The following is a 9,894-nucleotide window of genomic DNA, read 5'->3' as shown; positions in this document are numbered from 1 at the left end:
CTGGTAATTTAAAGTGGTACCTGCAGCCGATTCAAGTTGCACAAGTAGTCCAGCTCCTTCAGGATAGCACATCTATAGAGGGTTTCTTGTGTCTCCCAGCACAGTCTCAAGTGCGTGGAGGAGATACCAGCAAATGGGCCGTAAGTATAAGTAAGTAAGTAAGGATGAGGAGAGAGCAATTGTCTGTGGTCACCACCTCCAAAACCATTCCCTTTTGGGGGCTGTCACTTTCATTTGCACCAAAGCAAGTAAAGTCAACTCATAATCACTTATGCTTCCTAACTGGACAGATTTATATCCTTGAAGCTTAACTTACTTGGTGTCAGATTGCGATGATTAAGTGTTCCCATCATTTTTTGAGCAGTGTATTTATAAAGAGCTGTTTGGTCAGGATGGGGTGCAGGGCACATTTACACACATATTGGGCCAGTGTAGTGTCTCCAAGATGTAACAACAGAAAAGTCAGAGAAAAACACATGTGGGCTCAGGGACAATCTGCAAACTCCAGTGAGTCAATAACCTGGTCAGGATTTGAATCTGAGGCGTGAGCGAGTTATGCTAGTTTTTACAATCTCTCAATCCATATTTATAGCCCAAGGGGGACAAAGAGAAGAAAGACTTAGTAGACTATGATTTTTTGCAAACTAATAAATGTAGAAAGGACTGGATATACCTTGTATTGTCCATCCATCCATCCATCCATCCATCCATCCATCCATCCATCCATCCATCCATCCATCCATCCATTCTCTTCCGATTATCCAAGATCAGGTCATGGGGGCAGCAGCTTGAGCAGAGATGCCCAGACTTCCCTCTCCTTGTCCACTTCTACTAGCTCTTCCAGGAGAATTCAGAGGCGTTCCCAGGCCAGCCGAGAGACATAGTCCCTCCAGTGTGTCCTGGGTCTTCCCTGGGGCCTCCTCCCGGTTAGACGTGCTCGGAACACCTCAGGCGTCCAGGAGGAATCCTGATCAGATGCCCGAGCCACCTCATCTGACTCCTCTTGATGCAGAGTAGCAGTGGCTCTACTCTGAGCTCCTCCCGGATGACCGAGCTTCTCACCCTATCTTTAAGGGAAAGCCCAGACATCCTGCGGAGGAAACTCATTTCAGTCTCTTGTATTCGAGATCTCATTCTTTCGGTCACTACCCATAGCTCATGACCATAGGTGAGGGTAGGAACGTAGATCAACCGGTAAATTGAGAGCTTCACCTTGCGGCTCAGCTCCTTTTTTACCACGACAGACCGATGCAGAGCCCGCATCACTGCAGATGCGGCACTGATCTGCCTGTCGATCTCCCGCTCTATTCTTCCCTCACTCATGAACAAGACCGAGATATTTGAACTCCTCCACTTGAGGCAGGATCTCGCTCCCAATCCTGAGAGGGCACTCCACCCTGTTCCCAACTGAGAACCATGGTCTTGGATTTGGAGATGCTGATTCCCATCCAAGCCGCTTCACACTTGGCTGCGAACAGATCCAGAAAGAGCTGAAGATCACGGCTTGATGAAGCAAACAGGACAACTTCATCTGCAAAAAGCAGTGACCCAATCCTGAGCCCACCAAACCGGACCCCCTCAATGCCCTGGCTGCACCTAGAAATGCTGTCCATAAAAGTTATGAACAGAATCGGTGACAAAGGGCAGCCCTGGCAGAGTCCAACTCTCACTGGAAATGGGTTCGACTTATTGCCGGCAATGCGGACCAAGCTCTGACACCAGTTGTACAGGGACTAAACAGCCCTTATCAGGGGGTCCGGTATCCCATACTCCCGGAGCACCCCCCACAGTATTCCCTGAGGGACACGGTCGAACGCCTTTTCCAAGTCCACAAAACACATGTAGACTGGTTGGGCAAACTCCCATGCACCCTCCAGGACCCTGCTAAGGGTGTAGAGCTGGTCCACTGTTCCGCGACCAGGACGAAAACCACACTGTTCCTCCTGAATCCGAATCCGACCACCCCGGTCTGCCAATCCAGAGGCACTGTCCCCGATGTCCATGCGATGTTGCAGAGGCGTGTCAACCAAGACAGTCCTACAACATCCAGAGCCTTGAGGAACTCCGGGCGTATCTCATCCACCCCCGGGGCCCTGCCACCAAGGAGTTTTTTGACCACCTCAGTGACCTCAGTCCCAGAGATGGGAGAGCCCACCTCCGAGTCCCCAGACTCTGCTTCATTATTGGAACACATGTTAGTGGGATTGAGAAGGTCTTCAAAGTATTCCCCCCACAGACCCACAACGTCCAGAGTTGAGGTTATCAGCGCACCATCCCCACCATATACAGTGTTGACACTGCACTGCTTCCCCCTCCTGAAACGCTAGATGGTGAACCAGAATATCCTCAAAGCCGTCCGGAAGTCATTCTCCATGGCCTCCCCAAACTCCTCCCACTCCCTAGTTTTTGCCTCAGCAACCACTGAAGCCACATTCCGCTTGGCCTGCCGGTATGTGTTAGCCGCCTCTGGAGTTCCACAGGACAAAAGGGTCCTGTAGGATTGCTTCTTCAGCTTGACGGCATCCCTCATCGCCGGTGTCCACCAATGGGGTTCGGGGATTGCCGTCAAGACAGGCACCAACCACCAGACGGCCACAGCTCCAGTCAGCCGCCTCAACAATAGAGGCACGGAACATAGCCCATTCAGGCTCAATGTCCCCCACCACTCTTGGGACATGGTTGAAGTTCTGCTGGAGGTGGGAGTTGAAGCTACTTTTGACAGGGGACTCTGCCAGATGTTTCCAGCAGACCCTCACAATTTTGGGCCTACCAGCCCTGACCGGCATCCTCCCCCACCAACGAAGCCAACTCACCACCAGGTGGTGATCAGTTGACAGCTCCGCCCCTCTCTTCCCCCGAGTGTCCAGGACATGTGGCCGCAAGTCCGATGACACAACCATGAAGTCAATCATTGAATTGAGGCCTAGGGTGTCCTGGTGCCAGGTGCACATATGGACACCCCTATGACGAGCACAGAAGTCCAATAACAAAACACCACTCGGGTTCAGATTGGGGGGGCCATTCCTCCCAATCACACTCTTACAGGTCTCACTGTCATTGCCCACATGAGCATTGAAGTCTCCCAGCAGAAAGAGGGAGTCTCCAGAAGGTGCGCCCTCTAGCACCCCCTTCAGGGACTCCAAAAAGGATGGGTACTCCAGACTGCTGTTCGGTGCATATGCGCAAGCAACAATTAGGACCTGTCCCCCCACCCGAAGGCGGAGGGAGGCTACCCTCTCATCTACCGGGGTGAACCCCAATGAACAGGCTCCAAGTCGGGGGGCAATAAGTATACCCACATCCGCTCGGCGCCTCTCACCGGGGGCAACTCCAGAGTGGTGGAGAGTTCAGCCCCTCTCAAGGAGATTGGTTCCAGAGTCCATGCTGTGCATCAAGGTGAGCCTGACTATATATAGCCGGAACCTCTCAACCTTGCGCACTAGCTCAGGCTCCTTCCCCTTCAGAGAGGTGACTTTCCACTTCCCAAGAGCCAGCTTCTGTAGCCAAGGATGGGATCGCCAAGGACCTTGTCTTGTGTATTTGTTAAATTTATATAGCTTTTAATTTACATTCTTATTGTAGTTATTTTCCAGTACAATGTTACAGGGTGGGATTCTTGATAATCCTCCTTTGTCTACATTCTTTCAAATTGATATAATACCTTGTCAATTTAAAACACTTCTGGTGTGAGAGACAGAAACAAAAACAACAACATCCCTTGTATCTGCCCTCCATGATGACATCATTCTCAAATTCAGCTCCAAATTATTCAATGAAAGAAAAATGATCCCTTAAAAGTGTTAGAAATTGACTTTTTTTAATGTAAATTCCTGTGCTGTACCTAAAAATCTATATATGGATTATAAGGTTTTGAGACTCAAGGAATTCCAAATTGGTGTTTAATTTTGTGTAGAGCCCCCACAAAATTTTCTGCTTCTGGAATCCGGAGGACTTTTAGGGCGTAAAGGGCAAGTGTGCAAGCCTAAGCTGAATGCCTTCGATCTCCAATTCCTCAGAAGGCAGTCCATCAAAGACCGTCATTCATCAACAAGCGATAGAACCACATGGGCTGTGGAGTGCTTTAGCAAACCTTTATCAAATAATACATTACGTAGCTACATCCACAAATGCCAGTTACAACTGGACTGGGCAAAAGGAAAGCCTTATTTTAACAGTGTCTGGAAGCGTCGTCAACTTATGAGGGATTGGAGGTATGTGGGAAAGACCATTACACAGTAGAAACAAAGTATTGTGGTTGGACAGATCAATATTTCAGGTCTTTTTTGGAAGAAATGTAAGTTGGGTCCTCTGAACCAGAGAAAAAAAGGAACAACCAGACAGTTCAAGTCCAGAAGCCAGTGTCTGTGATGGTACAGGGATGTGCCAGTGCACTGGTAAAAGCATCATGAATGCTGAATAGTAAAGACAGTCCAGACTTTGAGGCAACTTGTGCTGCCTTTAAGACATCTCTTCCTTGCGTATTTCAGCAAAACAATGCCAAACTATATTCTGTGCACTTTACAAAGGAAGAGTGTGGGAGTGTTGAGGTACCCCCAGTCCTGACCTGTCCCTAATTGAGAACGTGTGGTGCATTTTGAAATGCAAATTACCCCCCATACTGTTGCACACCTTAAGACTTGACGATATTTGACCTAAAACACTCAATAAATTAGTGTCTTCAGTACCTAAACATGTATTAAGTGTTGTGAGAAGGAAGTCAATGTTACAAAGCGGTAAATTCTTTACTGTCCTTTACTTTACTGTTTTTTGGTACAAGCTGCAAGTATCAAAATCAAGATATGTGTTTATTTTTGAAAAAAACAAAAAAAAATTCATCAGTTGTAACATGAAATTATGGAATAACTAGGGGGCTTTGCCCCCTGCTCGTTTTGCTAGCCAACTCCCGTGTTTGCGCTACGCGCTAGCCTTTTTACGGTTCTGCCACTCGCATCTGGGGATGCAGATGTACAATTTACTAACTATTTTACATTACAGTGAGTAATTAATTATATTAAAAAATAGTAAAATGTAATAATTTGAAAGTAAATTATGTTTCATGTTGTGTTAGAGTTATTCATTGCAAAATACGATTTTGTTCTGTTTGGCTTTGAAATTAACATGCAAAAACATTTTAAACTTACACTTTTACTGTAAAACTTAAGCAAAAACAATTTTTTGAATTACATTTTCATCAATATTGCATTGAATTGTGATTCTGTGTTTGGACTTTCATCGAGACAACGAAATGTATATCTGCCCGTGATTGAATTTCGTTTCTTTCTCTCTATTAAATGAAACAACTTTTTTGAATGTTTGTCTCTGTGATTTGTTAATTGTCTTTGCAAAAGCTATTCTAATGGGAAGCTGTTAACGTTTTAATACAAATGGCATATCAAGATCTCCTTTGTTGTCTAATGTCATCCCCTGAAGATGCACTACATTACTTTTCTTGAATACATCATTTTTTCTACAGTAATTCGTGTGGAGGAAGACCAGTGTTAACTGTTGTAGATATTCTTCGGAATATTGTAACTTGATGTTTTCAACTTCCGCACGATCACCACCAACTGTTTCAGCATAGTCTATTGATACGCATTTAACTAATCTGCAGTGTAAATGATCAACATTTTTGGCGTTAATTCATTTGACTTCATCGTTTCTCAGTGCTGGGATTGCCCGTGTACTCATTTTTACTGTTGATAACCCTTCGTGATAGATAGATAGATAGATAGATAGATAGATAGATAGATAGATAGATAGATAGATAGATAGATAGATAGATAGATAGATAGATAGATAGATCGTGTCATGCATGCACACCTGGAGACTACCTTCTGGACTCTGAGGGGGTAAGCAATTCCACCCCAGGATGAGAGGGGGCGCTGACTCTAACAGTATCTTCTTTTTTTCCCTACAGCATAGAACAGAAGCCTAATTGGGATGATTAGCCACATCCACACAGCCCAGAGAAAGCGCCACCACTTCTAGTCACAATGATATAAAAAGGAGCTGCTCCCAGTAGGTGGTGATGTTTTCTGACCTGATGATCAAGGAGGGCAGAGCTCCTGACCTTTTTTTGCTCTCTTGGAAAAAGACAGTTATATTCATTTGTAATTTGGGCTCTAAAGGCTGCATTTTTGTTTCATCTAAATGGGGTGATGCGGTTGATACCCCAACTATTTCCCAGAGTATTCTTATCTACTTCCCAGCCATGGTACAATAGATAGACAGATATGAAAGCCATTATATGAAATCAATTAGATAGATAGATAGATAGATAGATAGATAGATAGATAGATAGATAGATAGATAGATAGATAGATAGATAGATAGATAGATAGTAATAATTGATTATTGGTTCTCTGAAAACAAATTTTTATTCTTTGATTTTGTGCTGCCTTTGTCTGCCTGAGCACATGAATTCCCCCCACCCACCACTCTTTAAAAAGCCTTCTATAAATGTCACCCTAAATTAAGAGGTTTTCTCTCTTCTTGTCTTCCCTTTTTAGATGGTACATTGAGTCAGTGTGTTCTGACAGACAGCGAGCAGATTGTGTGCCTCTCGCTTGCCACTGTTACGAGGCTTTTCTATTATTAAAGACTCAATGGTGCCAGATTACTTCCTCTTAGTTTGGATTCTTTTTTGACATCCTCAGCTATGGCAGCATGAATGAGCAATCACTACAGATGCTGTAAAATGTCAGGTGTGTGGAGTTCTTTTTATTTTGATTGTACACTCCAGTATTGGCACTTTTTTCACTCTAGTGGAAAGTCTCTCCCTTCTTACCAATAATACATTACAGCATACTTTAAGCATTTTTCCCTTTTCACTGATAAAAGGATCAGAAAGGATTTTCATTTCCTCCCAGAATTCAAGCCTAAATGTAAAATAAGCTGCATTTGCTGGAGAAACAGCGAGAAGGGAAGCCCTCTTGTCAGCTACAGAATATGATTAGATTAGGCAAACCAGGAAGCTGATACCTCCAATAAACGAATGTGATCAGTTTGGAATTCAAAGACATTTTTGTTGGAAAGAGGGGAGGGATGAAGAAGAGGTAGAAACTATACCCATCAAAATATTTTCACTTAGAAAGTGATTGGAAATGATAACCAGATGATGGAGTGAGGAACACTGTCACCTGACATATACAGATCAGCTACCACATTAAAACCACTGACAGGTGAAGTACATAGCGTTGGTTATCTCATTACAATGGCGCCTATCAAGGGGTGGGATATATAAGGAAGCAAGCGATTAATCAGTTCTTGAAAGTGATGAATTGGAAGCAGGAAAAATGGGCAAGTGTAAAGGCAAACTTTGATGCTTAGATGACTGGTCAAAGAATTTCCAAAATCGCAGGTCTAGTGGGGGTTTTCCCAGTATGCATTGGTAAATACCAAAAGTGGTCCAAGGAAGGACAACCGGTAAACCAGCGACAGGGTCATGGGCGCCCAAAGCTGATTGATGCACATGGGTGGCAAAGGCTAGCACATCTGATCTGATTCCACAGAAGAGCTACTGTAGTACAAATTGAAGAAAAGCACAATGCTGGCCATTGAGAGAAAGGGGTCAGAACACACAGTGCATTACAGCTTGCTGCGTATGTGGCTACATAGCCGCAGATCAGTCAGAGGGCCCATGCTGACAACTTTCCACCCCAAAAAAAACACAATTAGCATGAGAGTGTTAGAACTGGACCATGGAGCAATGGAAGAAGGTGGCCTGGTCTGATGAATCACATTTTTTTAGACTGTATGGATAGCCATGTGTGTGTGTGTCATTTACCTGGGGAAAAAATGCTAGCAGGATGTATGGGAAGAAGATAAGCCAGCAGTGTGATGCTCTTTGCAATGTTCTGCTGTGACACCTTGGATCTTGGCATTCATGTGGATGTTACTTTGATATTTAATACTGACCCTAAGACTGTTGCAAACAACACAAACCCCTTCATGGCAATGGTAGCCCCTAATTGCAGCAGGATAATGCCCCTTGTCACACTGCAAAAACTGTTCAGGAATGGTTTGAGGAATGTGACAAAGAGTTGAAGGTGTCAACTTGGCCTGCAAATTCCTCATCTCTCAATCTCATCGAGTGGCTGTGGGATGTGCTGGAAAAACAAGTCAGATCTATGGAGGCCCCACCTCGCAACTTACAGGACTTAAAGGATCTGCTTCTAACACCTTGGTGTCAGATACCACAGGACACCTTCAGAAGTCTTTTGGAATCCACACCTCGATGGGTCAGAGCTGTTTTGGTAGCATGAGGGGGGCTTATACAATATTAGGCTGGTGGTTTTAATGTTGCGTCTGATCGGTGTATATGGACTTCAGTTTAAATCCTGGCAGGGTTGGCTTCTGTAGTAGTAGCAGTAGCAGAAGTAGTAGTAGTATTGTCACATGTACAGAGTGCAGCAAAACTGTATGTCTGGCTAACATGCAAGACATTGCCACTTTTTAGTGCCTTGATTAAAAGGAAAAGGCTATTAAGACTTATTAATTCAAGGATTTGCTCACTTACAAAACAAATTGCATTGGCATTGAAGTTTGCTTTTGTAATTACCTTTCCTACAAAATATCCATCTATTCTTCACTTGAATATTGCCTGATAAAAAGCATTACAACTAGAAAACTCCAATTTCTACTCACAGTTCAACTATGTGTTCTTTCATTAACAGGGAACTTTAAACAGACTGCGTCTGGACTCAGCCTTGCACCACTGCCTGTCAGGATGTGCCTTAATGAGCCATCTAAGATCAAACCTGGCTTATTTAATTGAGGGTCCTAGAAGCCAGAGTTTTTTCCAGGAGGAGTTGGCATAAGGTAAGAATGTTAATTTAGTGCAGGGGACACTCCATTTAATTTAAAGTCACTAATTGACTTAACATGGGTGTCTTTGGACCAGAGCACCTATAGGTAAACATACAAGGTGAGACACAAAAATAACCGGATTGGTAAAAAAAAATATTTATTGATGAATTACAGCATTCTTAACATTGTCACCTTCTATATACTCCCCCTCCCGATCTCTACACCGCTCCATACATATCTTTCATTGATTGAAACAGTGCTGGAAGTTTTCTTGTTTGAGGCTCTTCAGCACTCTTGCTGTTTTTGTCTTCACTTCATCCATTGAAGAAAAATGTGTTCCCTTCAGGTCACTTTTGATTTTCGGGAACAAGTAAAAATCACAAGGAGCTAAATCGGGCGAACAGGGAGGATGATCGAGGACGGGAATGTTTTTGTCAGTTAAAAACTGCTTTACAGAAAAAGAAAATTTGCTAGAAATTTGATGTTGATTCACTGTTCGATTTTTTCACTCGAATCGTGTAGCGATTGTTGTGCAAATACTGACTGGGCTATTCAGAGGATTTACCTAGCCGTTCGGCGTGTAGGAGGGGATATAGTTCTATGATTCACGTCCGGCCGACCTCCAGACGGTTTTCCAGGAAAGCCCCAAGCTCAGTCCAGTTATTTTTGTGTCTCACCTCGTACACAGGTATTAGAAGAACATATGAACTCCACAGAGATATTGGCCAGGTGGGGTACCAAGGCTCCTGGGAGAGTGATGATTCAGATCTAACTACTGTGCCATCATTTCATAATGCCTAAACTTGGAAATTCAGAAATGATGGTGAACTGATTACAACAGTAAACATTAAAATTTCTCATCCAACGTCACTAATGCATTTTGAAAAGAAGTAAAATTTTGGTCTCAGAATTAGGAATGGTCCAGTGTGCTTCATGTCATGGACCAGATTAAATGAGGCAGCTCTGACAGGACTCAATTTCAAATCATATTTCAGAATGTAGCTCTGTATGTTTGGTCCTCCGAGATCTAAACTTACCATGTACCCCCTTCACTGCCTACTCTTTAAATGTACAATGTGGCAGATT

Source organism: Erpetoichthys calabaricus, chromosome 3 (assembly GCF_900747795.2).
Source record: "Erpetoichthys calabaricus chromosome 3, fErpCal1.3, whole genome shotgun sequence".
In the NCBI taxonomy this organism is placed as follows: domain Eukaryota; kingdom Metazoa; phylum Chordata; class Cladistia; order Polypteriformes; family Polypteridae; genus Erpetoichthys; species Erpetoichthys calabaricus.
Note: the sequence above shows the minus strand (reverse complement) of the source record.